At 39.8% G+C, this 21815-nt stretch overlaps 23 non-coding genes and 24 pseudogenes across 23 annotated transcripts; all 47 read right to left on the reverse strand.

Moving 5' to 3' along the window:
- Window positions 1-74: 74 nt before the first annotated feature.
- LOC146032507 (5S ribosomal RNA) lies at window positions 75-193 on the reverse strand. The gene has a single exon (XR_014457938.1). It is a non-coding gene; the product is annotated as a 5S ribosomal RNA (ribosomal RNA).
- A 345-nt stretch (window positions 194-538) lies between these two features.
- LOC146029765 (5S ribosomal RNA) lies at window positions 539-656 on the reverse strand (annotated as a pseudogene).
- Window positions 657-1002: 346 nt separating this feature from the next.
- LOC146032508 (5S ribosomal RNA) lies at window positions 1003-1121 on the reverse strand. The gene has a single exon (XR_014457939.1). It is a non-coding gene; the product is annotated as a 5S ribosomal RNA (ribosomal RNA).
- Window positions 1122-1466: 345 nt separating this feature from the next.
- On the reverse strand, window positions 1467-1585 carry LOC146034421 (5S ribosomal RNA). The gene has a single exon (XR_014459828.1). It is a non-coding gene; the product is annotated as a 5S ribosomal RNA (ribosomal RNA).
- Window positions 1586-1926: 341 nt separating this feature from the next.
- Window positions 1927-2045, reverse strand: LOC146029463 (5S ribosomal RNA; annotated as a pseudogene).
- Window positions 2046-2390: 345 nt separating this feature from the next.
- LOC146027953 (5S ribosomal RNA) lies at window positions 2391-2509 on the reverse strand (annotated as a pseudogene).
- A 344-nt stretch (window positions 2510-2853) lies between these two features.
- Window positions 2854-2972, reverse strand: LOC146034148 (5S ribosomal RNA). Its single transcript, XR_014459554.1, has one exon. It is a non-coding gene; the product is annotated as a 5S ribosomal RNA (ribosomal RNA).
- A 345-nt stretch (window positions 2973-3317) lies between these two features.
- Window positions 3318-3436, reverse strand: LOC146029770 (5S ribosomal RNA; annotated as a pseudogene).
- Window positions 3437-3777: 341 nt separating this feature from the next.
- On the reverse strand, window positions 3778-3896 carry LOC146029464 (5S ribosomal RNA; annotated as a pseudogene).
- Window positions 3897-4241: 345 nt separating this feature from the next.
- On the reverse strand, window positions 4242-4360 carry LOC146035085 (5S ribosomal RNA). Its single transcript, XR_014460488.1, has one exon. It is a non-coding gene; the product is annotated as a 5S ribosomal RNA (ribosomal RNA).
- A 345-nt stretch (window positions 4361-4705) lies between these two features.
- Window positions 4706-4824, reverse strand: LOC146032509 (5S ribosomal RNA). The gene has a single exon (XR_014457941.1). It is a non-coding gene; the product is annotated as a 5S ribosomal RNA (ribosomal RNA).
- A 345-nt stretch (window positions 4825-5169) lies between these two features.
- LOC146029791 (5S ribosomal RNA) lies at window positions 5170-5287 on the reverse strand (annotated as a pseudogene).
- Window positions 5288-5633: 346 nt separating this feature from the next.
- Window positions 5634-5752, reverse strand: LOC146032510 (5S ribosomal RNA). The gene has a single exon (XR_014457942.1). It is a non-coding gene; the product is annotated as a 5S ribosomal RNA (ribosomal RNA).
- Window positions 5753-6097: 345 nt separating this feature from the next.
- On the reverse strand, window positions 6098-6216 carry LOC146034423 (5S ribosomal RNA). The gene has a single exon (XR_014459829.1). It is a non-coding gene; the product is annotated as a 5S ribosomal RNA (ribosomal RNA).
- Window positions 6217-6557: 341 nt separating this feature from the next.
- LOC146029465 (5S ribosomal RNA) lies at window positions 6558-6676 on the reverse strand (annotated as a pseudogene).
- Window positions 6677-7021: 345 nt separating this feature from the next.
- On the reverse strand, window positions 7022-7140 carry LOC146028331 (5S ribosomal RNA; annotated as a pseudogene).
- A 344-nt stretch (window positions 7141-7484) lies between these two features.
- On the reverse strand, window positions 7485-7603 carry LOC146033027 (5S ribosomal RNA). The gene has a single exon (XR_014458438.1). It is a non-coding gene; the product is annotated as a 5S ribosomal RNA (ribosomal RNA).
- A 345-nt stretch (window positions 7604-7948) lies between these two features.
- Window positions 7949-8067, reverse strand: LOC146029771 (5S ribosomal RNA; annotated as a pseudogene).
- A 341-nt stretch (window positions 8068-8408) lies between these two features.
- LOC146029466 (5S ribosomal RNA) lies at window positions 8409-8527 on the reverse strand (annotated as a pseudogene).
- Window positions 8528-8872: 345 nt separating this feature from the next.
- On the reverse strand, window positions 8873-8991 carry LOC146032511 (5S ribosomal RNA). Its single transcript, XR_014457943.1, has one exon. It is a non-coding gene; the product is annotated as a 5S ribosomal RNA (ribosomal RNA).
- A 341-nt stretch (window positions 8992-9332) lies between these two features.
- On the reverse strand, window positions 9333-9451 carry LOC146029631 (5S ribosomal RNA; annotated as a pseudogene).
- A 345-nt stretch (window positions 9452-9796) lies between these two features.
- On the reverse strand, window positions 9797-9915 carry LOC146035086 (5S ribosomal RNA). Its single transcript, XR_014460489.1, has one exon. It is a non-coding gene; the product is annotated as a 5S ribosomal RNA (ribosomal RNA).
- Window positions 9916-10260: 345 nt separating this feature from the next.
- Window positions 10261-10379, reverse strand: LOC146029040 (5S ribosomal RNA; annotated as a pseudogene).
- Window positions 10380-10724: 345 nt separating this feature from the next.
- Window positions 10725-10843, reverse strand: LOC146027954 (5S ribosomal RNA; annotated as a pseudogene).
- Window positions 10844-11187: 344 nt separating this feature from the next.
- LOC146034149 (5S ribosomal RNA) lies at window positions 11188-11306 on the reverse strand. Its single transcript, XR_014459555.1, has one exon. It is a non-coding gene; the product is annotated as a 5S ribosomal RNA (ribosomal RNA).
- A 345-nt stretch (window positions 11307-11651) lies between these two features.
- LOC146029772 (5S ribosomal RNA) lies at window positions 11652-11770 on the reverse strand (annotated as a pseudogene).
- Window positions 11771-12111: 341 nt separating this feature from the next.
- On the reverse strand, window positions 12112-12230 carry LOC146029467 (5S ribosomal RNA; annotated as a pseudogene).
- Window positions 12231-12575: 345 nt separating this feature from the next.
- LOC146035087 (5S ribosomal RNA) lies at window positions 12576-12694 on the reverse strand. Its single transcript, XR_014460490.1, has one exon. It is a non-coding gene; the product is annotated as a 5S ribosomal RNA (ribosomal RNA).
- Window positions 12695-13039: 345 nt separating this feature from the next.
- LOC146032513 (5S ribosomal RNA) lies at window positions 13040-13158 on the reverse strand. Its single transcript, XR_014457945.1, has one exon. It is a non-coding gene; the product is annotated as a 5S ribosomal RNA (ribosomal RNA).
- Window positions 13159-13503: 345 nt separating this feature from the next.
- On the reverse strand, window positions 13504-13621 carry LOC146029683 (5S ribosomal RNA; annotated as a pseudogene).
- A 346-nt stretch (window positions 13622-13967) lies between these two features.
- LOC146032515 (5S ribosomal RNA) lies at window positions 13968-14086 on the reverse strand. The gene has a single exon (XR_014457946.1). It is a non-coding gene; the product is annotated as a 5S ribosomal RNA (ribosomal RNA).
- A 345-nt stretch (window positions 14087-14431) lies between these two features.
- LOC146034424 (5S ribosomal RNA) lies at window positions 14432-14550 on the reverse strand. The gene has a single exon (XR_014459830.1). It is a non-coding gene; the product is annotated as a 5S ribosomal RNA (ribosomal RNA).
- A 341-nt stretch (window positions 14551-14891) lies between these two features.
- LOC146029468 (5S ribosomal RNA) lies at window positions 14892-15010 on the reverse strand (annotated as a pseudogene).
- Window positions 15011-15355: 345 nt separating this feature from the next.
- LOC146027955 (5S ribosomal RNA) lies at window positions 15356-15474 on the reverse strand (annotated as a pseudogene).
- A 344-nt stretch (window positions 15475-15818) lies between these two features.
- On the reverse strand, window positions 15819-15937 carry LOC146033028 (5S ribosomal RNA). Its single transcript, XR_014458439.1, has one exon. It is a non-coding gene; the product is annotated as a 5S ribosomal RNA (ribosomal RNA).
- A 345-nt stretch (window positions 15938-16282) lies between these two features.
- LOC146029773 (5S ribosomal RNA) lies at window positions 16283-16401 on the reverse strand (annotated as a pseudogene).
- Window positions 16402-16742: 341 nt separating this feature from the next.
- Window positions 16743-16861, reverse strand: LOC146029469 (5S ribosomal RNA; annotated as a pseudogene).
- Window positions 16862-17206: 345 nt separating this feature from the next.
- On the reverse strand, window positions 17207-17325 carry LOC146034963 (5S ribosomal RNA). The gene has a single exon (XR_014460366.1). It is a non-coding gene; the product is annotated as a 5S ribosomal RNA (ribosomal RNA).
- Window positions 17326-17666: 341 nt separating this feature from the next.
- Window positions 17667-17785, reverse strand: LOC146029632 (5S ribosomal RNA; annotated as a pseudogene).
- A 345-nt stretch (window positions 17786-18130) lies between these two features.
- LOC146035088 (5S ribosomal RNA) lies at window positions 18131-18249 on the reverse strand. Its single transcript, XR_014460491.1, has one exon. It is a non-coding gene; the product is annotated as a 5S ribosomal RNA (ribosomal RNA).
- A 345-nt stretch (window positions 18250-18594) lies between these two features.
- LOC146029204 (5S ribosomal RNA) lies at window positions 18595-18713 on the reverse strand (annotated as a pseudogene).
- A 345-nt stretch (window positions 18714-19058) lies between these two features.
- Window positions 19059-19177, reverse strand: LOC146034465 (5S ribosomal RNA). Its single transcript, XR_014459872.1, has one exon. It is a non-coding gene; the product is annotated as a 5S ribosomal RNA (ribosomal RNA).
- A 345-nt stretch (window positions 19178-19522) lies between these two features.
- LOC146028024 (5S ribosomal RNA) lies at window positions 19523-19641 on the reverse strand (annotated as a pseudogene).
- A 345-nt stretch (window positions 19642-19986) lies between these two features.
- Window positions 19987-20105, reverse strand: LOC146034467 (5S ribosomal RNA). Its single transcript, XR_014459873.1, has one exon. It is a non-coding gene; the product is annotated as a 5S ribosomal RNA (ribosomal RNA).
- A 345-nt stretch (window positions 20106-20450) lies between these two features.
- LOC146032516 (5S ribosomal RNA) lies at window positions 20451-20569 on the reverse strand. The gene has a single exon (XR_014457947.1). It is a non-coding gene; the product is annotated as a 5S ribosomal RNA (ribosomal RNA).
- Window positions 20570-20915: 346 nt separating this feature from the next.
- LOC146029730 (5S ribosomal RNA) lies at window positions 20916-21034 on the reverse strand (annotated as a pseudogene).
- A 347-nt stretch (window positions 21035-21381) lies between these two features.
- Window positions 21382-21500, reverse strand: LOC146032985 (5S ribosomal RNA). The gene has a single exon (XR_014458396.1). It is a non-coding gene; the product is annotated as a 5S ribosomal RNA (ribosomal RNA).
- Window positions 21501-21815: the final 315 nt, after the last annotated feature.

The following is a 21815-nucleotide window of genomic DNA, read 5'->3' on the forward strand; positions in this document are numbered from 1 at the left end:
TGCTGGCAATAAAAAGAAAAAGTTTACAATTTAAATAGCTAGAGAATAAAAACAATTTGCCAGTAATGTGGAAAAACCTACAGCACCTGGTGTTCCCATGTGGTCTCCCACCCAAGTACTAACCAGGCCCAACACTGCTTAGCTTCCAAGATCAGACGAGATTGGGCCTATCCAATGTGGTATGGCTGTAGGTGAGATACAGGCACTTTTTTGCCCTCTTCTACATCTATCACCAGGTAAGCTAATAAAAAAGTTTCCTAACTGTATTGGCTTACTGAAAAAAATCATGTGTTGGTAATGTAAAAAGACCTACAGGACATGATATTAGCAGGGGGTCTTAAATTAAACTACTAAAGAGGCTCAACACTGTTTTGCTGCCAAAAGCATTTGGAATTGGGCCTAAACAGTGTGGTAAGTCTTTAGGTGATGGCTATTGTGTCTGTTTTACCTCTTCCAAATGTCTGTGCTGGCAATAAAAAGAAAAAGTTTACAATTTAAATAGCTAGAGAATAAAAACAATTTGCCAGTAATGTGAAAAAACCTACAGCACCAGGTGTTCCCATGTGGTCTCCCACCCAGGTACTAACCAGTCCAACACTGGTCAGCTTCCAAGATCAGACAAGAATGGGCCTTTCCAATGTGGTATGGCTGTAAGTGAGGTACAGGCACTTTTTTGCCCTCTTCTACTTCTATCACCAGGTAAGCTAATAAAAAAGTTTCCTAACTGTATTGGCTTACTGAAAAAAATTAATGTGTTGGTAATGTAAAAAGACCTACAGGACATGATATTAGCAGGGGGTCTTAAATTAAACTACTAAAGAGGCTCAACACTGTTTAGCTGCCAAAAGCAGTTGGAATTGGGCCTAAACAGTGTGGTAAGTCTTTAGGTGATGGCTATTGTGTCTGTTTGACCTCTTCCAAATGTCTGTGCTGGCAATAAAAAGAAAAAGTTTCCAATTTAAATAGCTAGAGAATAAAAACAATTTGCCAGTAATGTGAAAAAACCTACAGCACCTGGTGTTCCCATGTGGTCTCCCACCCAAGTACTAACCAGGCCCAACACTGCTTAGCTTCCAAGATCAGACGAGATTGGGCCTATCCAATGTGGTATGGCTGTAGGTGAGATAAAGGCACTTTTTTGCCCTCTTCTACTTCTATCACCAGGTAAGCTAATACAAAAGTTTCCTAACTGTATTGGCTTACTGAAAAAAATCATGTGTTGGTAATGTAAAAAGACCTACAGGACATGATATTAGCAGGGGGTCTTAAATTAAACTACTAAAGAGGCTCAACACTGTTTAGCTGCCAAAAGCATTTGGAATTGGGCCTAAACAGTGTGGTAAGTCTTTAGGTGATGGCTATTGTGTCTGTTTGACCTCTTCCAAATGTCTGTACTGGCAATAGAAAGAAAAAGTTTCCAATTTAAATAGCTAGAGAATAAAAACAATTTGCAAGTAATGTGAAAAAAGCTACAGCACCTGGTGTTCCCATGTGGTCTCCCACCCAAGTACTAACCAGGCCCAACACTGCTTAGCTTCCAAGATCAGACGAGATTGGGCCTATCCAATGTGGTATGGCTGTAGGTGAATTACAGGCACTTTTTTGCCCTCTTCTACTTCTATCACCAGGTAAGCTAATAAAAATTTTCCTAACTATATTGGCTTACTGAAAAAAATCATGTGTTGGTAATGTAAAAAGACCTACAGGACATATTAGCAGGGGGTCTTAAATTAAACTACTAAAGAGGCTCAACACTGTTTAGCTGCCAAAAGCAGTTGGAATTGGGCCTAAACAGTGTGGTAAGTCTTTAGGTGATGGCTATTGTGTCTGTTTTACCTCTTCCAAATGTCTGTGCTGGCAATAAAAAGAAAAAGTTTCCAATTTAAATAGCTAGAGAATAAAAACAATTTGCCAGTAATGTGAAAAAACCTACGGCACCTGTTGTTCCCATGTGGTCTCCCACCCAAGTACTAACCACTCCCAACACTGCTTAGCTTCCAAGATCAGGCGAGATTGGGCCTATCCAATGTGGTATGGCTGTAGGTGAGATAAAGGCACTTTTTTGCCCTCTTCTACTTCTATCATCAGGTAAGCTAATAAAAAAGTTTCCTAACTGTATTGGCTTACTGAAAAAAATCATGTGTTGGTAATGTAAAAAGACCTACAGGACATGATATTAGCAGGGGGTCTTAAATTAAACTACTAAAGAGGCTCAACACTGTTTAGCTGCCAAAAGCATTTGGAATTGGGCCTAAACAGTGTGGTAAGTCTTTAGGTGATGGCTATTGTGTCTGTTTGACCTCTTCCAAATGTCTGTGCTGGCAATAAAAAGAAAAAGTTTCCAATTTAAATAGCTAGGGAATAAAAACAATTTGCCAGTAATGCGAAAAGACCTAGAGCACCTGGTGTTCCCATGTGGTCTCCCACCCAAGTACTAACCAGGCCCAACACTGCTTAGCTTCCAAGATCAGGCGAGATTGGGCCTATCCAATGTGGTATGGCTGTAGGTGAAATACAGGCACTTTTTTGCCCTCTTCTACTTCTATCACCAGGTAAGCTATGAAAAATTTTCCTAACTACATTGGCTTACTGAAAAAAATCATGTGTTGGTAATGTAAAAAGACCTACAGGACATGATATTAGCAGGGGGTCTTAAATTAAACTACTAAAGAGGCTCAACACTGTTTAGCTGCCAAAAGCATTTGGAATTGGGCCTAAACAGTGTGGTAAGTCTTTAGGTGATGGCTATTGTGTCTGTTTGACCTCTTCCAAATGTCTGTGCTGGCAATAAAAAGAAAAAGTTTCCAATTTAAATAGCTAGAAAATAAAAACAATTTGCCAGTAATGTGAAAAAACCTACAGCACCTGGTGTTCCCATGTGGTCTCCCACCAAAGTACTAACCAGGCCCAACACTGCTTAGCTTCCAAGATCAGACGAGATTGGGCCTATCCAATGTGATATGGCTGTAGGTGAGATACAGGCACTTTTTTGCCCTCTTCTACATCTATCACCAGGTAAGCTAATAAAAAAGTTTCCTAACTGTATTGGCTTACTGAAAAAAATCATGTGTTGGTAATGTAAAAAGACCTACAGGATATGATATTAGCAGGGGGTCTTAAATTAAACTACTAAAGAGGCTCAACACTGTTTAGCTGCCAAAAGCGTTTGGAATTGGGCCTAAACAGTGTGGTAAGTCTTTAGGTGATGGCTATTGTGTCTGATTGACCTCTTCCAAATGTCTGTGCTGGCAATAAAAAGAAAAAGTTTCCAATTTAAATAGCTAGAGAATAAAAACAATTTGCCAGTAATGTGAAAAAACCTACGGCACCTGTTGTTCCCATGTGGTCTCCCACCCAAGTACTAACCACTCCCAACACTGCTTAGCTTCCAAGATCAGGCAAGATTGGGCCAATCCAATGTGGTATGGCTGTAGGAGAGATAAAGGCACTTTTTTTCCCTCTTCTACTTCTATCACCAGGTAAGCTAATAAAAATTTTCCTAACTATATTGGCTTACTGAAAAAAATCATGTGTTGGTAATGTAAAAAGACCTACAGGACATATTAGCAGGGGGTCTTAAATTAAACTACTAAAGAGGCTCAACACTGTTTAGCTGCCAAAAGCAGTTGGAATTGGGCCTAAACAGTGTGGTAAGTCTTTAGGTGATGGCTATTGTGTCTGTTTGACCTCTTCCAAATGTCTGTGCTGGCAATAAAAAGAAAAAGTTTCCAATTTAAATAGCTAGAGAATAAAAACAATTTGCCAGTAATGTGAAAAAACCTACGGCACCTGTTGTTCCCATGTGGTCTCCCACCCAAGTACTAACCACTCCCAACACTGCTTAGCTTCCAAGATCAGGCGAGATTGGGCCTATCCAATGTGGTATGGCTGTAGGTGAGATAAAGGCACTTTTTTGCCCTCTTCTACTTCTATCACCAGGTAAGCTAATAAAAAAGTTTCCTAACTGTATTGGCTTACTGAAAAAAATCATGTGTTGGTAATGTAAAAAGACCTACAGGACATGATATTAGCAGAGGGTCTTAAATTAAACTACTAAAGAGGCTCAACACTGTTTAGCTGCCAAAAGCATTTGGAATTGGGCCTAAACAGTGTGGTAAGTCTTTAGGTGATGGCTATTGTGTCTGTTTGACCTCTTCCAAATGTCTGTGCTGGCAATAAAAAGAAAAAGTTTCCAATTTAAATAGCTAGAGAATAAAAACAATTTGCCAGTAATGTGAAAAGACCTAGAGCACCTGGTGTTCCCATGTGGTCTCCCACCAAAGTACTAACCAGGCCCAACACTGCTTAGCTTCCAAGATCAGACGAGATTGGGCCTATCCAATGTGGTATGGCTGTAGGTGAGATACAGGCACTTTTTTGCCCTCTTCTACATCTATCACCAGGTAAGCTAATAAAAAAGTTTCCTAACTGTATTGGCTTACTGAAAAAAATCATGTGTTGGTAATGTAAAAAGACCTACAGGATATGATATTAGCAGGGGGTCTTAAATTAAACTACTAAAGAGGCTCAACACTGTTTAGCTGCCAAAAGCGTTTGGAATTGGGCCTAAACAGTGTGGTAAGTCTTTAGGTGATGGCTATTGTGTCTGATTGACCTCTTCCAAATGTCTGTGCTGGCAATAAAAAGAAAAAGTTTACAATTTAAATAGCTAGAGAATAAAAACAATTTGCCAGTAATGTGGAAAAACCTACAGCACCTGGTGTTCCCATGTGGTCTCCCACCCAAGTACTAACCAGGCCCAACACTGCTTAGCTTCCAAGATCAGACGAGATTGGGCCTATCCAATGTGGTATGGCTGTAGGTGAGATACAGGCACTTTTTTGCCCTCTTCTACATCTATCACCAGGTAAGCTAATAAAAAAGTTTCCTAACTGTATTGGCTTACTGAAAAAAATCATGTGTTGGTAATGTAAAAAGACCTACAGGACATGATATTAGCAGGGGGTCTTAAATTAAACTACTAAAGAGGCTCAACACTGTTTTGCTGCCAAAAGCATTTGGAATTGGGCCTAAACAGTGTGGTAAGTCTTTAGGTGATGGCTATTGTGTCTGTTTTACCTCTTCCAAATGTCTGTGCTGGCAATAAAAAGAAAAAGTTTACAATTTAAATAGCTAGAGAATAAAAACAATTTGCCAGTAATGTGAAAAAACCTACAGCACCAGGTGTTCCCATGTGGTCTCCCACCCAGGTAATAACCAGTCCAACACTGCTCAGCTTCCAAGATCAGACAAGAATGGGCCTTTCCAATGTGGTATGGCTGTAAGTGAGGTACAGGCACTTTTTTGCCCTCTTCTACTTCTATCACCAGGTAAGCTAATAAAAAAGTTTCCTAACTGTATTGGCTTACTGAAAAAAATTAATGTGTTGGTAATGTAAAAAGACCTACAGGACATGATATTAGCAGGGGGTCTTAAATTAAACTACTAAAGAGGCTCAACACTGTTTAGCTGCCAAAAGCAGTTGGAATTGGGCCTAAACAGTGTGGTAAGTCTTTAGGTGATGGCTATTGTGTCTGTTTGACCTCTTCCAAATGTCTGTGCTGGCAATAAAAAGAAAAAGTTTCCAATTTAAATAGCTAGAGAATAAAAACAATTTGCCAGTAATGTGAAAAAACCTACAGCACCTGGTGTTCCCATGTGGTCTCCCACCCAAGTACTAACCAGGCCCAACACTGCTTAGCTTCCAAGATCAGACGAGATTGGGCCTATCCAATGTGGTATGGCTGTAGGTGAGATAAAGGCACTTTTTTGCCCTCTTCTACTTCTATCACCAGGTAAGCTAATACAAAAGTTTCCTAACTGTATTGGCTTACTGAAAAAAATCATGTGTTGGTAATGTAAAAAGACCTACAGGACATGATATTAGCAGGGGGTCTTAAATTAAACTACTAAAGAGGCTCAACACTGTTTAGCTGCCAAAAGCATTTGGAATTGGGCCTAAACAGTGTGGTAAGTCTTTAGGTGATGGCTATTGTGTCTGTTTGACCTCTTCCAAATGTCTGTACTGGCAATAGAAAGAAAAAGTTTCCAATTTAAATAGCTAGAGAATAAAAACAATTTGCAAGTAATGTGAAAAAAGCTACAGCACCTGGTGTTCCCATGTGGTCTCCCACCCAAGTACTAACCAGGCCCAACACTGCTTAGCTTCCAAGATCAGACGAGATTGGGCCTATCCAATGTGGTATGGCTGTAGGTGAATTACAGGCACTTTTTTGCCCTCTTCTACTTCTATCACCAGGTAAGCTAATAAAAATTTTCCTAACTATATTGGCTTACTGAAAAAAATCATGTGTTGGTAATGTAAAAAGACCTACAGGACATATTAGCAGGGGGTCTTAAATTAAACTACTAAAGAGGCTCAACACTGTTTAGCTGCCAAAAGCAGTTGGAATTGGGCCTAAACAGTGTGGTAAGTCTTTAGGTGATGGCTATTGTGTCTGTTTTACCTCTTCCAAATGTCTGTGCTGGCAATAAAAAGAAAAAGTTTCCAATTTAAATAGCTAGAGAATAAAAACAATTTGCCAGTAATGTGAAAAAACCTACGGCACCTGTTGTTCCCATGTGGTCTCCCACCCAAGTACTAACCACTCCCAACACTGCTTAGCTTCCAAGATCAGGCGAGATTGGGCCTATCCAATGTGGTATGGCTGTAGGTGAGATAAAGGCACTTTTTTGCCCTCTTCTACTTCTATCATCAGGTAAGCTAATAAAAAAGTTTCCTAACTGTATTGGCTTACTGAAAAAAATCATGTGTTGGTAATGTAAAAAGACCTACAGGACATGATATTAGCAGGGGGTCTTAAATTAAACTACTAAAGAGGCTCAACACTGTTTAGCTGCCAAAAGCATTTGGAATTGGGCCTAAACAGTGTGGTAAGTCTTTAGGTGATGGCTATTGTGTCTGTTTGACCTCTTCCAAATGTCTGTGCTGGCAATAAAAAGAAAAAGTTTCCAATTTAAATAGCTAGGGAATAAAAACAATTTGCCAGTAATGTGAAAAGACCTAGAGCACCTGGTGTTCCCATGTGGTCTCCCACCCAAGTACTAACCAGGCCCAACACTGCTTAGCTTCCAAGATCAGGCGAGATTGGGCCTGTCCAATGTGGTATGGCTGTAGATGAAATACAGGCACTTTTTTGCCCTCTTCTACTTCTATCACCAGGTAAGCTATGAAAAATTTTCCTAACTACATTGGCTTACTGAAAAAAATCATGTGTTGGTAATGTAAAAAGACCTACAGGACATGATATTAGCAGGGGGTCCTAAATTAAACTACTAAAGAGGCTCAACACTGTTTAGCTGCCAAAAGCATTTGGAATTGGGCCTAAACAGTGTGGTAAGTCTTTAGGTGATGGCTATTGTGTCTGTTTGAGCTCTTCCAAATGTCTGTGCTGGCAATAAAAAGAAAAAGTTTCCAATTTAAATAGCTAGAAAATAAAAACAATTTGCCAGTAATGTGAAAAAACCTACAGCACCTGGTGTTCCCATGTGGTCTCCCACCAAAGTACTAACCAGGCCCAACACTGCTTAGCTTCCAAGATCAGACGAGATTGGGCCTATCCAATGTGGTATGGCTGTAGGTGAGATACAGGCACTTTTTTGCCCTCTTCTACATCTATCACCAGGTAAGCTAATAAAAAAGTTTCCTAACTGTATTGGCTTACTGAAAAAAATCATGTGTTGGTAATGTAAAAAGACCTACAGGATATGATATTAGCAGGGGGTCTTAAATTAAACTACTAAAGAGGCTCAACACTGTTTAGCTGCCAAAAGCGTTTGGAATTGGGCCTAAACAGTGTGGTAAGTCTTTAGGTGATGGCTATTGTGTCTGATTGACCTCTTCCAAATGTCTGTGCTGGCAATAAAAAGAAAAAGTTTCCAATTTAAATAGCTAGAGAATAAAAACAATTTGCCAGTAATGTGAAAAAACCTACGGCACCTGTTGTTCCCATGTGGTCTCCCACCCAAGTACTAACCACTCCCAACACTGCTTAGCTTCCAAGATCAGGCAAGATTGGGCCAATCCAATGTGGTATGGCTGTAGGAGAGATAAAGGCACTTTTTTGCCCTCTTCTACTTCTATCACCAGGTAAGCTAATAAAAATTTTCCTAACTATATTGGCTTACTGAAAAAAATCATGTGTTGGTAATGTAAAAAGACCTACAGGACATATTAGCAGGGGGTCTTAAATTAAACTACTAAAGAGGCTCAACACTGTTTAGCTGCCAAAAGCAGTTGGAATTGGGCCTAAACAGTGTGGTAAGTCTTTAGGTGATGGCTATTGTGTCTGTTTGACCTCTTCCAAATGTCTGTGCTGGCAATAAAAAGAAAAAGTTTCCAATTTAAATAGCTAGAGAATAAAAACCATTTGCCAGTAATGTGAAAAAACCTACGGCACCTGTTGTTCCCATGTGGTCTCCCACCCAAGTACTAACCACTCCCAACACTGCTTAGCTTCCAAGATCAGGCGAGATTGGGCCTATCCAATGTGGTATGGCTGTAGGTGAGATAAAGGCACTTTTTTGCCCTCTTCTACTTCTATCACCAGGTAAGCTAATAAAAAAGTTTCCTAACTGTATTGGCTTACTGAAAAAAATCATGTGTTGGTAATGTAAAAAGACCTACAGGACATGATATTAGCAGGGGGTCTTAAATTAAACTACTAAAGAGGCTCAACACTGTTTAGCTGCCAAAAGCATTTGGAATTGGGCCTAAACAGTGTGGTAAGTCTTTAGGTGATGGCTATTGTGTCTGTTTGACCTCTTCCAAATGTCTGTGCTGGCAATAAAAAGAAAAAGTTTCCAATTTAAATAGCTAGAGAATAAAAACAATTTGCCAGTAATGTGAAAAAACCTACAGCACCTGGTGTTCCCATGTGGTCTCCCACCCAAGTACTAACCAGGCCCAACACTGCTTAGCTTCCAAGATCAGACGAGATTGGGCCTATCCAATGTGGTATGGCTGTAGGTGAAATACAGGCACTTTTTTGCCCTCTTCTACTTCTATCACCAGGTAAGCTAATAAAAATTTTCCTAACTATATTGGCTTACTGAAAAAAATCATGTGTTGGTAATGTAAAAAGACCTACAGGACATATTAGCAGGGGGTCTTAAATTAAACTACTAAAGAGGCTCAACACTGTTTAGCTGCCAAAAGCAGTTGGAATTGGGCCTAAACAGTGTGGTAAGTCTTTAGGTGATGGCTATTGTGTCTGTTTTACCTCTTCCAAATGTCTGTGCTGGCAATAAAAAGAAAAAGTTTCCAATTTAAATAGCTACAGAATAAAAACAATTTGCCAGTTATGTGAAAAAACATACGGCACCTGTTGTTCCCATGTGGTCTCCCACCCAAGTACTAACCACTCCCAACACTGCTTAGCTTCCAAGATCAGGCGAGATTGGGCCTATCCAATGTGGTATGGCTGTAGGTAAGATAAAGGCACTTTTTTGCCCTCTTCTACTTCTATCACCAGGTAAGCTAATAAAAAAGTTTCCTAACTGTATTGGCTTACTGAAAAAAATCATGTGTTGGTAATGTAAAAAGACCTACAGGACATGATATTAGCAGAGGGTCTTAAATTAAACTACTAAAGAGGCTCAACACTGTTTAGCTGCCAAAAGCATTTGGAATTGGGCCTAAACAGTGTGGTAAGTCTTTAGGTGATGGCTATTGTGTCTGTTTGACCTCTTCCAAATGTCTGTGCTGGCAATAAAAAGAAAAAGTTTCCAATTTAAATAGCTAGAGAATAAAAACAATTTGCCAGTAATGTGAAAAGACCTAGAGCACCTGGTGTTCCCATGTGGTCTCCCACCAAAGTACTAACCAGGCCCAACACTGCTTAGCTTCCAAGATCAGACGAGATTGGGCCTATCCAATGTGGTATGGCTGTAGGTGAGATACAGGCACTTTTTTGCCCTCTTCTACATCTATCACCAGGTAAGCTAATAAAAAAGTTTCCTAACTGTATTGGCTTACTGAAAAAAATCATGTGTTGGTAATGTAAAAAGACCTACAGGATATGATATTAGCAGGAGGTCTTAAATTAAACTACTAAAGAGGCTCAACACTGTTTAGCTGCCAAAAGCGTTTGGAATTGGGCCTAAACAGTGTGGTAAGTCTTTAGGTGATGGCTATTGTGTCTGATTGACCTCTTCCAAATGTCTGTGCTGGCAATAAAAAGAAAAAGTTTACAATTTAAATAGCTAGAGAATAAAAACAATTTGCCAGTAATGTGGAAAAACCTACAGCACCTGGTGTTGCCATGTGGTCTCCCACCCAAGCACTAACCAGGCCCAACACTGCATAGCTTCCAAGATCAGACGAGATTGGGCCTATCCAATGTGGTATGGCTGTAGGTGAGATAAAGGCACTTTTTTGCCCTCTTCTACTTCTATCACCAGGTAAGCTAATACAAAAGTTTCCTAACTGTATTGGCTTACTGAAAAAAATCATGTGTTGGTAATGTAAAAAGACCTACAGGACATGATATTAGCAGGGGGTCTTAAATTAAACTACTAAAGAGGCTCAACACTGTTTAGCTGCCAAAAGCATTTGGAATTGGGCCTAAACAGTGTGGTAAGTCTTTAGGTGATGGCTATTGTGTCTGTTTGACCTCTTCCAAATGTCTGTGCTGGCAATAAAAAGAAAAAGTTTCCAATTTAAATAGCTAGGGAATAAAAACAATTTGCCAGTAATGCGAAAAGACCTAGAGCACCTGGTGTTCCCATGTGGTCTCCCACCCAAGTACTAACCAGGCCCAACACTGCTTAGCTTCCAAGATCAGGCGAGATTGGGCCTATCCAATGTGGTATGGCTGTAGGTGAAATACAGGCACTTTTTTGCCCTCTTCTACTTCTATCACCAGGTAAGCTATGAAAAATTTTCCTAACTACATTGGCTTACTGAAAAAAATCATGTGTTGGTAATGTAAAAAGACCTACAGGACATGATATTAGCAGGGGGTCTTAAATTAAACTACTAAAGAGGCTCAACACTGTTTAGCTGCCAAAAGCATTTGGAATTGGGCCTAAACAGTGTGGTAAGTCTTTAGGTGATGGCTATTGTGTCTGTTTGACCTCTTCCAAATGTCTGTGCTGGCAATAAAAAGAAAAAGTTTCCAATTTAAATAGCTAGAAAATAAAAACAATTTGCAAGTAATGTGAAAAAACCTACAGCACCTGGTGTTCCCATGTGGTCTCCCACCAAAGTACTAACCAGGCCCAACACTGCTTAGCTTCCAAGATCAGACGAGATTGGGCCTATCCAATGTGATATGGCTGTAGGTGAGATACAGGCACTTTTTTGCCCTCTTCTACATCTATCACCAGGTAAGCTAATAAAAAAGTTTCCTAACTGTATTGGCTTACTGAAAAAAATCATGTGTTGGTAATGTAAAAAGACCTACAGGATATGATATTAGCAGGGGGTCTTAAATTAAACTACTAAAGAGGCTCAACACTGTTTAGCTGCCAAAAGCGTTTGGAATTGGGCCTAAACAGTGTGGTAAGTCTTTAGGTGATGGCTATTGTGTCTGATTGACCTCTTCCAAATGTCTGTGCTGGCAATAAAAAGAAAAAGTTTCCAATTTAAATAGCTAGAGAATAAAAACAATTTGCCAGTAATGTGAAAAAACCTACGGCACCTGTTGTTCCCATGTGGTCTCCCACCCAAGTACTAACCACTCCCAACACTGCTTAGCTTCCAAGATCAGGCAAGATTGGGCCAATCCAATGTGGTATGGCTGTAGGAGAGATAAAGGCACTTTTTTTCCCTCTTCTACTTCTATCACCAGGTAAGCTAATAAAAATTTTCCTAACTATATTGGCTTACTGAAAAAAATCATGTGTTGGTAATGTAAAAAGACCTACAGGACATATTAGCAGGGGGTCTTAAATTAAACTACTAAAGAGGCTCAACACTGTTTAGCTGCCAAAAGCAGTTGGAATTGGGCCTAAACAGTGTGGTAAGTCTTTAGGTGATGGCTATTGTGTCTGTTTGACCTCTTCCAAATGTCTGTGCTGGCAATAAAAAGAAAAAGTTTCCAATTTAAATAGCTAGAGAATAAAAACAATTTGCCAGTAATGTGAAAAAACCTACGGCACCTGTTGTTCCCATGTGGTCTCCCACCCAAGTACTAACCACTCCCAACACTGCTTAGCTTCCAAGATCAGGCGAGATTGGGCCTATCCAATGTGGTATGGCTGTAGGTGAGATAAAGGCACTTTTTTGCCCTCTTCTACTTCTATCACCAGGTAAGCTAATAAAAAAGTTTCCTAACTGTATTGGCTTACTGAAAAAAATCATGTGTTGGTAATGTAAAAAGACCTACAGGACATGATATTAGCAGAGGGTCTTAAATTAAACTACTAAAGAGGCTCAACACTGTTTAGCTGCCAAAAGCATTTGGAATTGGGCCTAAACAGTGTGGTAAGTCTTTAGGTGATGGCTATTGTGTCTGTTTGACCTCTTCCAAATGTCTGTGCTGGCAATAAAAAGAAAAAGTTTCCAATTTAAATAGCTAGAGAATAAAAACAATTTGCCAGTAATGTGAAAAGACCTAGAGCACCTGGTGTTCCCATGTGGTCTCCCACCAAAGTACTAACCAGGCCCAACACTGCTTAGCTTCCAAGATCAGACGAGATTGGGCCTATCCAATGTGGTATGGCTGTAGGTGAGATACAGGCACTTTTTTGCCCTCTTCTACATCTATCACCAGGTAAGCTAATAAAAAAGTTTCCTAACTGTATTGGCTTACTGAAAAAAATCATGTGTTGGTAATGTAAAAAGACCTACAGGATATGATATTAGCAGGGGGTCTTAAATTAAACTACTAAAGAGGCTCAACACTGTTTAGCTGCCAAAAGCGTTTGGAATTGGGCCTAAACAGTGTGGTAAGTCTTTAGGTGATGGCTATTGTGTCTGATTGACCTCTTCCAAATGTCTGTGCTGGCAATAAAAAGAAAAAGTTTACAATTTAAATAGCTAGAGAATAAAAACAATTTGCCAGTAATGTGGAAAAACCTACAGCACCTGGTGTTCCCATGTGGTCTCCCACCCAAGTACTAACCAGGCCCAACACTGCTTAGCTTCCAAGATCAGACGAGATTGGGCCTATCCAATGTGGTATGGCTGTAGGTGAGATACAGGCACTTTTTTGCCCTCTTCTACATCTATCACCAGGTAAGCTAATAAAAAAGTTTCCTAACTGTATTGGCTTACTGAAAAAAATCATGTGTTGGTAATGTAAAAAGACCTACAGGACATGATATTAGCAGGGGGTCTTAAATTAAACTACTAAAGAGGCTCAACACTGTTTTGCTGCCAAAAGCATTTGGAATTGGGCCTAAACAGTGTGGTAAGTCTTTAGGTGATGGCTATTGTGTCTGTTTTACCTCTTCCAAATGTCTGTGCTGGCAATAAAAAGAAAAAGTTTACAATTTAAATAGCTAGAGAATAAAAACAATTTGCCAGTAATGTGAAAAAACCTACAGCACCAGGTGTTCCCATGTGGTCTCCCACCCAGGTACTAACCAGTCCAACACTGCTCAGCTTCCAAGATCAGACAAGAATGGGCCTTTCCAATGTGGTATGGCTGTAAGTGAGGTACAGGCACTTTTTTGCCCTCTTCTACTTCTATCACCAGGTAAGCTAATAAAAAAGTTTCCTAACTGTATTGGCTTACTGAAAAAAATTAATGTGTTGGTAATGTAAAAAGACCTACAGGACATGATATTAGCAGGGGGTCTTAAATTAAACTACTAAAGAGGCTCAACACTGTTTAGCTGCCAAAAGCAGTTGGAATTGGGCCTAAACAGTGTGGTAAGTCTTTAGGTGATGGCTATTGTGTCTGTTTGACCTCTTCCAAATGTCTGTGCTGGCAATAAAAAGAAAAAGTTTCCAATTTAAATAGCTAGAGAATAAAAACAATTTGCCAGTAATGTGAAAAAACCTACAGCACCTGGTGTTCCCATGTGGTCTCCCACCCAAGTACTAACCAGGCCCAACACTGCTTAGCTTCCAAGATCAGACGAGATTGGGCCTATCCAATGTGGTATGGCTGTAGGTGAGATAAAGGCACTTTTTTGCCCTCTTCTACTTCTATCACCAGGTAAGCTAATACAAAAGTTTCCTAACTGTATTGGCTTACTGAAAAAAATCATGTGTTGGTAATGTAAAAAGACCTACAGGACATGATATTAGCAGGGGGTCTTAAATTAAACTACTAAAGAGGCTCAACACTGTTTAGCTGCCAAAAGCATTTGGAATTGGGCCTAAACAGTGTGGTAAGTCTTTAGGTGATGGCTATTGTGTCTGTTTGACCTCTTCCAAATGTCTGTACTGGCAATAGAAAGAAAAAGTTTCCAATTTAAATAGCTAGAGAATAAAAACAATTTGCAAGTAATGTGAAAAAAGCTACAGCACCTGGTGTTCCCATGTGGTCTCCCACCCAAGTACTAACCAGGCCCAACACTGCTTAGCTTCCAAGATCAGACGAGATTGGGCCTATCCAATGTGGTATGGCTGTAGGTGAATTACAGGCACTTTTTTGCCCTCTTCTACTTCTATCACCAGGTAAGCTAATAAAAATTTTCCTAACTATATTGGCTTACTGAAAAAAATCATGTGTTGGTAATGTAAAAAGACCTACAGGACATATTAGCAGGGGGTCTTAAATTAAACTACTAAAGAGGCTCAACACTGTTTAGCTGCCAAAAGCAGTTGGAATTGGGCCTAAACAGTGTGGTAAGTCTTTAGGTGATGGCTATTGTGTCTGTTTTACCTCTTCCAAATGTCTGTGCTGGCAATAAAAAGAAAAAGTTTCCAATTTAAATAGCTAGAGAATAAAAACAATTTGCCAGTAATGTGAAAAAACCTACGGCACCTGTTGTTCCCATGTGGTCTCCCACCCAAGTACTAACCACTCCCAACACTGCTTAGCTTCCAAGATCAGGCGAGATTGGGCCTATCCAATGTGGTATGGCTGTAGGTGAGATAAAGGCACTTTTTTGCCCTCTTCTACTTCTATCATCAGGTAAGCTAATAAAAAAGTTTCCTAACTGTATTGGCTTACTGAAAAAAATCATGTGTTGGTAATGTAAAAAGACCTACAGGACATGATATTAGCAGGGGGTCTTAAATTAAACTACTAAAGAGGCTCAACACTGTTTAGCTGCCAAAAGCATTTGGAATTGGGCCTAAACAGTGTGGTAAGTCTTTAGGTGATGGCTATTGTGTCTGTTTTACCTCTTCCAAATGTCTGTGCTGGCAATAAAAAGAAAAAGTTTCCAATTTAAATAGCTAGGGAATAAAAACAATTTGCCAGTAATGTGAAAAGACCTAGAGCACCTGGTGTTCCCATGTGGTCTCCCACCCAAGTACTAACCAGGCCCAACACTGCTTAGCTTCCAAGATCAGGCGAGATTGGGCCTATCCAATGTGGTATGGCTGTAGGTGAAATACAGGCACTTTTTTGCCCTCTTCTACTTCTATCACCAGGTAAGCTATGAAAAATTTTCCTAACTACATTGGCTTACTGAAAAAAATCATGTGTTGGTAATGTAAAAAGACCTACAGGACATGATATTAGCAGGGGGTCTTAAATTAAACTACTAAAGAGGCTCAACACTGTTTAGCTGCCAAAAGCATTTGGAATTGGGCCTAAACAGTGTGGTAAGTCTTTAGGTGATGGCTATTGTGTCTGTTTGAGCTCTTCCAAATGTCTGTGCTGGCAATAAAAAGAAAAAGTTTCCAATTTAAATAGCTAGAAAATAAAAACAATTTGCCAGTAATGTGAAAAAACCTACAGCACCTGGTGTTCCCATGTGGTCTCCCACCAAAGTACTAACCAGGCCCAACACTGCTTAGCTTCCAAGATCAGACGAGATTGGGCCTATCCAATGTGGTATGGCTGTAGGTGAGATACAGGCACTTTTTTGCCCTCTTCTACATCTATCACCAGGTAAGCTAATAAAAAAGTTTCCTAACTGTATTGGCTTACTGAAAAAAATCATGTGTTGGTAATGTAAAAAGACCTACAGGATATGATATTAGCAGGGGGTCTTAAATTAAACTACTAAAGAGGCTCAACACTGTTTAGCTGCCAAAAGCGTTTGGAATTGGGCCTAAACAGTGTGGTAAGTCTTTAGGTGATGGCTATTGTGTCTGATTGACCTCTTCCAAATGTCTGTGCTGGCAATAAAAAGAAAAAGTTTCCAATTTAAATAGCTAGAGAATAAAAACAATTTGCCAGTAATGTGAAAAAACCTACGGCACCTGTTGTTCCCATGTGGTCTCCCACCCAAGTACTAACCACTCCCAACACTGCTTAGCTTCCAAGATCAGGCAAGATTGGGCCAATCCAATGTGGTATGGCTGTAGGAGAGATAAAGGCACTTTTTTGCCCTCTTCTACTTCTATCACCAGGTAAGCTAATAAAAATTTTCCTAACTATATTGGCTTACTGAAAAAAATCATGTGTTGGTAATGTAAAAAGACCTACAGGACATATTAGCAGGGGGTCTTAAATTAAACTACTAAAGAGGCTCAACACTGTTTAGCTGCCAAAAGCAGTTGGAATTGGGCCTAAACAGTGTGGTAAGTCTTTAGGTGATGGCTATTGTGTCTGTTTGACCTCTTCCAAATGTCTGTGCTGGCAATAAAAAGAAAAAGTTTCCAATTTAAATAGCTAGAGAATAAAAACCATTTGCCAGTAATGTGAAAAAACCTACGGCACCTGTTGTTCCCATGTGGTCTCCCACCCAAGTACTAACCACTCCCAACACTGCTTAGCTTCCAAGATCAGGCGAGATTGGGCCTATCCAATGTGGTATGGCTGTAGGTGAGATAAAGGCACTTTTTTGCCCTCTTCTACTTCTATCACCAGGTAAGCTAATAAAAAAGTTTCCTAACTGTATTGGCTTACTGAAAAAAATCATGTGTTGGTAATGTAAAAAGACCTACAGGACATGATATTAGCAGGGGGTCTTAAATTAAACTACTAAAGAGGCTCAACACTGTTTAGCTGCCAAAAGCATTTGGAATTGGGCCTAAACAGTGTGGTAAGTCTTTAGGTGATGGCTATTGTGTCTGTTTGACCTCTTCCAAATGTCTGTGCTGGCAATAAAAAGAAAAAGTTTCCAATTTAAATAGCTAGAGAATAAAAACAATTTGCCAGTAATGTGAAAAAACCTACAGCACATGGTGTTCCCATGTGGTCTCCCACCTAAGTACTAACCAGGCCCAACACTGCTTAGCTTCCAAGATCAGACGAGATTGGGCCTATCCAATGTGGTATGGCTGTAGGTGAAATACAGGCACTTTTTTGCCCTCTTCTACTTCTATCACCAGGTAAGCTAATAAAAATTTTCCTAACTATATTGGCTTACTGAAAAAAATCATGTGTTGGTAATGTAAAAAGACCTACAGGACATATTAGCAGGGGGTCTTAAATTAAACTACTAAAGAGGCTCAACACTGTTTAGCTGCCAAAAGCAGTTGGAATTGGGCCTAAACAGTGTGGTAAGTCTTTAGGTGATGGCTATTGTGTCTGTTTTACCTCTTCCAAATGTCTGTGCTGGCAATAAAAAGAAAAAGTTTCCAATTTAAATAGCTACAGAATAAAAACAATTTGCCAGTTATGTGAAAAAACATACGGCACCTGTTGTTCCCATGTGGTCTCCCACCCAAGTACTAACCACTCCCAACACTGCTTAGCTTCCAAGATCAGGCGAGATTGGGCCTATCCAATGTGGTATGGCTGTAGGTAAGATAAAGGCACTTTTTTGCCCTCTTCTACTTCTATCACCAGGTAAGCTAATAAAAAAGTTTCCTAACTGTATTGGCTTACTGAAAAAAATCATGTGTTGGTAATGTAAAAAGACCTACAGGACATGATATTAGCAGAGGGTCTTAAATTAAACTACTAAAGAGGCTCAACACTGTTTAGCTGCCAAAAGCATTTGGAATTGGGCCTAAACAGTGTGGTAAGTCTTTAGGTGATGGCTATTGTGTCTGTTTGACCTCTTCCAAATGTCTGTGCTGGCAATAAAAAGAAAAAGTTTCCAATTTAAATAGCTAGAGAATAAAAACAATTTGCCAGTAATGTGAAAAGACCTAGAGCACCTGGTGTTCCCATGTGGTCTCCCACCAAAGTACTAACCAGGCCCAACACTGCTTAGCTTCCAAGATCAGACGAGATTGGGCCTATCCAATGTGGTATGGCTGTAGGTGAGATACAGGCACTTTTTTGCCCTCTTCTACATCTATCACCAGGTAAGCTAATAAAAAAGTTTCCTAACTGTATTGGCTTACTGAAAAAAATCATGTGTTGGTAATGTAAAAAGACCTACAGGATATGATATTAGCAGGAGGTCTTAAATTAAACTACTAAAGAGGCTCAACACTGTTTAGCTGCCAAAAGCGTTTGGAATTGGGCCTAAACAGTGTGGTAAGTCTTTAGGTGATGGCTATTGTGTCTGATTGACCTCTTCCAAATGTCTGTGCTGGCAATAAAAAGAAAAAGTTTACAATTTAAATAGCTAGAGAATAAAAACAATTTGCCAGTAATGTGGAAAAACCTACAGCACCTGGTGTTGCCATGTGGTCTCCCACCCAAGCACTAACCAGGCCCAACACTGCATAGCTTCCAAGATCAGACGAGATTGGGCCTATCCAATATGGTATGGCTGTAGGTGAGATAAAGGCACTTTTTTGCCCTCTTCTACTTCTATCACCAGGTAAGCTAATACAAAAGTTTCCTAACTGTATTGGCTTACTGAAAAAAATCATGTGTTGGTAATGTAAAAAGACCTACAGGACATGATATTAGCAGGGGGTCTTAAATTAAACTACTAAAGAGGCTCAACACTGTTTAGCTGCCAAAAGCATTTGGAATTGGGCCTAAACAGTGTGGTAAGTCTTTAGGTGATGGCTATTGTGTCTGTTTGACCTCTTCCAAATGTCTGTGCTGGCAATAAAAAGAAAAAGTTTCCAATTTAAATAGCTAGAGAATAAAAACAATTTGCCAGTAATGTGAAAAAGCCTACAGCCCCTGGTGTTCCCATGTGGTCTCCCACCCAAGTACTAACCAGGCCCAACACTGCTTAGCTTCCAAGTTCAGACGCGATTGGGTCTATCCAATGTGATATGGCTGTAGGCGAGATAAAGGCACTTTTTTGCCCTCTTCTACTTCTATCACCAGGTAAGCTAATAAAAAAGTTTCCTAACTGTATTGGATTACTGAAAAAAATCATGTGTTGGTAATGTAAAAAGACCTACAGAACATGATATTAGCAGGGGGTCTTAAATTAAACTACTAAAGAGGCTCAACACTGTTTAGCTGCCAAAAGCATTTGGAATTGGGCCTAAACAGTGTGGTAAGTCTTTAGGTTATGGCTATTGTGTCTGTTTGACCTCTTCCAAATGTCAGTGCTGGCAATAAAAAGAAAAAGTTTCCAATTTAAATAGCTAGAGAATAAAAACAATTTGCCAGTAATGTGAAAAAACCTACAGCACCTGGTGTTCCCATGTGGTCTCCCACCCAAGCACTAACCAGGCCCAACACTGCATAGCTTCCAAGATCAGACGAGATTGGGCCTATCCAATGTGGTATGGCTGTAGGTGAGATAAAGGCACTTTTTTGCCCTCTTCTACTTCTATCACCAGGTAAGCTAATACAAAAGTTTCCTAACTGTATTGGCTTACTGAAAAAAATCATGTGTTGGTAATGTAAAAAGACCTACAGGACATGATATTAGCAGGGGGTCTTAAATTAAACTACTAAAGAGGCTCAACACTGTTTAGCTGCCAAAATCATTTGGAATTGGGCCTAAACAGTGTGGTAAGTCTTTAGGTGATGGCTATTGTGTCTGTTTGACCTCTTCCAAATGTCTGTGCTGGCAATAAAAAGAAAAAGTTTCCAATTTAAATAGCTAGAGAATAAAAACAATTTGCCAGTAATGTGAAAAAGCCTACAGCCCCTGGTGTTCCCATGTGGTCTCCCACCCAAGTACTAACCAGGCCCAACACTGCTTAGCTTCCAAGTTCAGACGCGATTGGGTCTATCCAATGTGATATGGCTGTAGGCGAGATAAAGGCACTTTTTTTCCCTCTTCTACTTCTATCACCAGGTAAGCTAATAAAAAAGTTTCCTAACTGTATTGGATTACTGAAAAAAATCATGTGTTGGTAATGTAAAAAGACCTACAGAACATGATATTAGCAGGGGGTCTTAAATTAAACTACTAAAGAGGCTCAACACTGTTTAGCTGCCAAAAGCATTTGGAATTGGGCCTAAACAGTGTGGTAAGTCTTTAGGTTATGGCTATTGTGTCTGTTTGACCTCTTCCAAATGTCAGTGCTGGCAATAAAAAGAAAAAGTTTCCAATTTAAATAGCTAGAGAATAAAAACAATTTGCCAGTAATGTGAAAAAACCTACAGCACCTGGTGTTCCCATGTGGTCTCCCACCCAAGTACTAACCAGGCCCAACACTGCTTAGCTTCCAAGATCAGACGAGATTGGGCCTATCCAATGTGGTATGGCTGTAGGTGAGATACAGGCACTTTTTTGCCCTCTTCTACATCTATCACCAGGTAAGCTAATAAAAAAAGTTTCCTAACTGTATTGGCTTACTGAAAAAAATCATGTGTTGGTAATGTAAAAAGACCTACAGGACATGATATTAGCAGGGGGTCTTAAATTAAACTACTAAAGAGGCTCAACACTGTTTTGCTGCCAAAAGCATTTGGAATTGGGCCTAAACAGTGTGGTAAGTCTTTAGGTGATGGCTATTGTGTCTGTTTGACCTCTTCCAAATGTCTGTGCTGGCAATAAAAAGAAAAAGTTTCCAATTTAAATAGCTAGAGAATAAAAACAATTTGCCAGTAATGTGAAAAACTCTACAGCACCAGGTGTTCCCATGTGGTCTCCCACCCAGGTACTAACCAGTCCCAACACTGCTCAGCTTCCAAGATCAGACAAGAATGGGCCTTTCCAATGTGGTATGGCTGTAAGTGAGGTACAGGCACTTTTTTGCCCTCTTCTACTTCTATCACCAGGTAAGCTAATAAAAAAGTTTCCTAACTGTATTGGCTTACTGAAAAAAATTAATGTGTTGGTAATGTAAAAAGACCTACAGGATATGATATTAGCAGGGGGTCTTAAATTAAACTACTAAAGAGGCTCAACACTGTTTAGCTGCCAAAAGCATTTGGAATTGGGCCTAAACAGTGTGATAAGTCTTTAGGTGATGGCTATTGTGTCTGTTTGACCTCTTCCAAATGTCTGTGCTGGCAATAAAAAGAAAAAGTTTCCAATTTAAATAGCTAGAGAATAAAAACAATTTGCCAGTAATGTAAATAAAGCCTACAGCCCCTGGTGTTCCCATGTGGTCTCCCACCCAAGTACTAACCAGGCCCAACACTGCTTAGCTTCCAAGTTCAGACGTGATTGGGTCTATCCAATGTGGTATGGCTGTAGGCGAGATAAAGGCACTTTTTTGCCCTCTTCTACTTCTATCACCAGGTAAGCTAATAAAAAAGTTTCCTAACTGTATTGGATTACTGAAAAAAATCATGTGTTGGTAATGTAAAAAGACCTACAGAACATGATATTAGCAGGGGGTCTTAAATTAAACTACTAAAGAGGCTCAACACTGTTTAGCTGCCAAAAGCATTTGGAATTGGGCCTAAACAGTGTGGTAAGTCTTTAGGTGATGGCTATTGTGTCTGTTTGACCTCTTCCAAATGTCAGTGCTGGCAATAAAAAGAAAAAGTTTCCAATTTAAATAGCTAGAG

This window comes from Crinia signifera, chromosome 8, assembly GCF_055691185.1.
Source record: "Crinia signifera chromosome 8, ASM5569118v1, whole genome shotgun sequence".
Taxonomy (NCBI): domain Eukaryota; kingdom Metazoa; phylum Chordata; class Amphibia; order Anura; family Myobatrachidae; genus Crinia; species Crinia signifera.